The sequence below is a fragment of the Eptatretus burgeri genome, chromosome 3 (genome assembly GCF_056783735.1).
Source record: "Eptatretus burgeri isolate ZD-2024b chromosome 3, Ebu_testis_v1, whole genome shotgun sequence".
NCBI classification, from domain to species: domain Eukaryota; kingdom Metazoa; phylum Chordata; class Myxini; order Myxiniformes; family Myxinidae; genus Eptatretus; species Eptatretus burgeri.
In genome coordinates, this window is record NC_140963.1 from 62,010,069 (window position 1) to 62,014,521 (window position 4,453).

At 41.6% G+C, this 4,453-nt stretch overlaps 1 long non-coding RNA gene across 1 annotated transcript in view; it reads left to right on the plus strand.

Annotated features, from left to right (window-relative positions):
* LOC147030039 (uncharacterized) overlaps nt 1-3,230 on the plus strand; it is a 14,862-nt gene extending 11,632 nt beyond the window's left edge. The window contains exons 2-3 of the long non-coding RNA XR_015055756.1: nt 1,019-1,174; nt 2,200-3,230. This is a non-coding gene — a long non-coding RNA (uncharacterized LOC147030039). The remainder of the gene's footprint in view (nt 1-1,018; nt 1,175-2,199) is intronic.
* The last annotated feature ends 1,223 nt before the right edge of the window (nt 3,231-4,453 follow it).

The window sequence follows — 4,453 nt, forward strand, 5'->3', positions numbered from 1 at the left end:
GCGCCATCATCAAGTAGAAGTGCCGTGGGAATCTGACCATCACTGCATCAGGGTGAAAGTATGAAGTTCATTTGGTAGCGTGCTGGCCATCGAGTTGTCTGTCTATTCTGGTTTAGCTCTCCAACAAGGTCAGACCTAAATGAAAACTCACGTTTTGGTATAGTGGCGGCAGTGGGGCCTGTATCATGGATTACGCCTTTCTACGGATGACAGTGTAAAGAGCATTTCTATCCTCTGCATTTCGATTCTTGGACGTTAAACATCACTTTTATATTTTTCAAAAAGGGTATACATAACTGTGTGCTGGTATTCTGGGTAAACTCCTTGCTTTGGTTAGTTTATAACGATCAGGGCTTGCAGAACGTGGAAATGTTGGGATGTGGATATGAGAGTGGTATGATGGCACAAACGTACCTGTGCTTGTAAATCACATGATGATAGCATGACATTTGATTAATGTGCCTTCAAATTTCTTCCTTGTGTTCGTGGCTTCCTGGGGCCCCTCGTTGATGTTTCAGCATCACATTTACTTGTTACATGGCTCCTTATGGCTATTGTGTCATTCTTTTGTGAAACTGGTTGGAGTCTGATGGTGACATCATTGAAACGTTGAAGAGCAAGTGGATCCCAGAGAAAACTGCCAAAAATAATTATCAAAGTACACACATTGATGAATCACTCTGCATGCAAAACACCAGGATGAACCCAGACAAGATGGCTCAGACCCCTTAATGTTTGTCGACTTGGAATCATAAACTCTGCCTCTGAGCATTCCCAAGCAACCCATTATAATGTAGACAACAGTTATTTAAGTTTTGACCATCAAATATATGAAGCTTATACTTGCTGCATTATGTCTGCATGTACGACACAGCAAAGTATCTGCTTTCAGTGTGCTTGCATGCCCCACTAGAAAATCGTCAAAATACAGATGAGATTTCCCAAAACAATGATCAAAAATGTCAAAACAAACAATAATTTTATTATCCCTGCATGTTTCCATCACCCCCTCCCCTAGCGGTGCCCCGAAAGAAGAGGGGCAGAGACACTCAACTTGATCATCATCCACGGGACGTGGAACATCCATGAACATCCACGACGTGGAACATCCACATCCACTCCGATCATCATCCATCACCCCTTGGAACATCCACGGGACGAGGCTAGAAAGAACGTAAAACGGAATTTAATTTCTGAAACGGAATTTATGTTTTTTTGGACACGGAAAATCACTGGCTCCCAATTCGGAGTGTTTTAACAGGCTGATGCATCATATGGTTAATTCATGATTTGCAGCCACGTTATTTAGACCCAGAAAGACATGCCTTTGTCATGGCCTCATCTATTGAAAGCATGCAATATGACTGTTATACTAGACGAGACTGCATTTATCGTCGGATCTGGAATTTAACCCAGACTTTACATAAAATCGCTATTTCTCTCACAGCCTTTTAAACAATCTTTATGAATCTCAATTTTCAACCAACCTATCAAAAAGGAAATATGCCAAGTTAACATATTGATAACTCAAATTGGCTTTGTTGTTAACGACGTGGAAAGAGCTACAAGACTAGAAGGGCACTCAGTAGAGGGTATACCTCCGCCAGAATGACCAGCTTACGTTTTATATGCCACTGTTAGGCTGGATTTGCATCCAGACATGAGCTGAAATCGAAACAGCTTGTTCTTGTCACCTAACCAACTCATCCACATAGTTTTATCATAACTTATCCACAACTGAAATATCATATTATATGATGTTTTTGGCTCATCTCTCAATGGTGAAGAAACACTTAAATAAATAAAATTTTAAAACCTCTTGTATCTGGATTCGGATCTTTACCAAAATCGAATCAATTTGTCCTTGTCATACACCCAACCTGTCCACCAAGGTTTGTCCGAATCCGTCCTTAACTTTTTAAGATGTGCTAGATATCAGTTTTAGCCCCATCACCCAATGCTGAAGAATTACATAACAAAAATTCTCGGATCCAGATTCAGATTTTCACCAAAATTAAATCAACTCTTCCTTGTCACACATCCAACATGTCCACCATAACCTTTTGAGATGTGCTGCACAGCATGTTTCAAAAAGACCAGGACAACTTTTGTTGTTGACATATTTAGTACCACAACTGATACAACAGTACCCTTTGTTTTATATGATACAGAAACTCATGAAGTTTTATTTATTTTCAGGTGGCGACTCTCCAAGAGAAAGCTCAGTGCATCGAATGGTTCATCAAAACGAGATCTGACACGCAAGTTCAGCATAATTTTCATACAAGGCATGGAAGGAATCCGCCATCGTGGACTGGTATCAGTGAGTGGGTCCAAGAGGTTGAAGAAAACTGGATGTTGTCAGAAACAGAAAAGTCCCAGTCGACCAAGCACAAGTGCAGCAGATGTTGAACGAGTGTGTGAATCACTTCAATAAATTCACAGAAAATCAATTTGATGCGCATCTGGAGAACTGGGACTACCAACCACCACTGTACACAGGATTTTGCATAAAAGCCTGAAGCTTTATGCCTGTAAGGTGCAGATTCTGCAAAGAACTCAAACAAAATGATGGACCCAAACGCAAGCCTTGGAAATGCTCAGTTGCATAGAAGATGAGGAAGATTACCTGAAAAGGTCATGTTCACAGACAAAGCTTACTTTCATGTGTCGGGGAAGGTCAACCAACACAATGAGGACCAGGGACTCTGAAAACCGTCATGTGGTCATTGAACACATATGCGACAGTCCAAAGGTCAATGTGTGATGTCGCCTTCTCCATGACTGCTTGGTGGGTCCGTTTTTCTTTGCGGAGGACACAGTAACCTCAACAATTTACATGAACATGTTGAAAGGATCTGCCTTCTCACAGATTGCAGACCTGCAATCCGATATTTTTCAACAGGACAACACTCCCCCTCATTGGGCCTTAGTCTATCGAGCCACCCTAAATGAAAAATTTCCAGGTAGCTGATTTAGCCGAGATGGATCAACCGCCTGGCCCCCATGATCACTAGACACAACACCCCTTGATTTTTTTTTCTGTGGAGGTATATCAAATATGTTGTTTACAACACCAAGGTGGCAAACCTGCAGGATCTTCATTCTTTGATCACAGCTGCATGTGCACTGGTGGATGCAAACAGGCTGAGAGAAACATGGCAAGAACTCATGTACCACCTTGATGTCCTGTGCACGACAAACAGAGCTCACATTGAAGTGTATTTATGGTGTGCACAAAACTTCTGAGTTTCTGTTTCATATAAATCAAAGGGTATCGTATCATTTGTGGTTCTAAGTATTATTTCCAACCAAAGTTGTCTGGGTCTTTTTGAAACACCCTGTGTGTGTGTATATGTATATATATATATATATATATATATATATATATATATATATATATATATATATATATATATATATATATATATATATATATATATATATATATATATATAATTTAAAAAGGCTTTTCTGGATAAACAATTTGCATAGGCTCCACCTGTTAGGTATGAGCTTAGCAGAGCTACAGCCCCCTACTTCTCAGTTGGATTGTACTGCAACCAATACTGGGAAGATAATTATATTCTCAATTTTATAGACCAGTCCACCCTAGAGAAGGAGCATCCACGGACACACGTCTCTGCCTCGTTGGCCTTCGCTTTATAAGGGAGCCCTTTTTAATATAAAAAACGTAAAAAAGGCAAAACATTTAAACACTTTGATCTCACAGCCAAAGTACAAAGTTCAACAACTGTCCCATGAGCAAACACTGCATCTGGGGAGAGCCGGAGAGAGCTCGCCTGCCGCTTGGCAAGGCCTGGGCGCAACCGCGGCTACGCTAGCTGCCGTGGGGACGGGACGTCGCGACTCTCCCCATCAAGGCACCACGAGGGTGCAGGTAACCTGCAACGGTCTTGTGGGGCCCTTTCGGTCACCAAGGCCCACTTTATAGCTGAAGTACATATTCAATCAAATACACACACATCCTAACCGTGAGGAGTCAGAATGCAGGTTCATGCAATCAGACCACTCTTCAATCGGAGGAAGTCCCCATTCTTATGAAGGATTTTTATGTAAAAAAAGGTTTTAAAAAATCAAAACATTATAGAGTTTGAGATGTGCACCTTGACCCCATGGCCAAAGTACAGTCGAACAAGACTGTCCCATGAGCATACACATGCACCTCAGCCCAATGCTGAAGTACATATTCAATCAAATGTAAACATCCGAACCCTGAAGATTCAGAACGCATGGTCATCGAGTTGGAACACTCCTCAATTGGAATATGTCCTCATGACTTGAGCGAAGAACAGAAGCTCCTCACCAGAATGACCCGGTCAAACCCCATAGACAATAAGTCGAGATCAGACCCCATTACTGCAGTGGGTACCAGGAAGCAAGCACCACATACCTGCCATACCAAATGACTGCCATACATTAACCTGTCTGT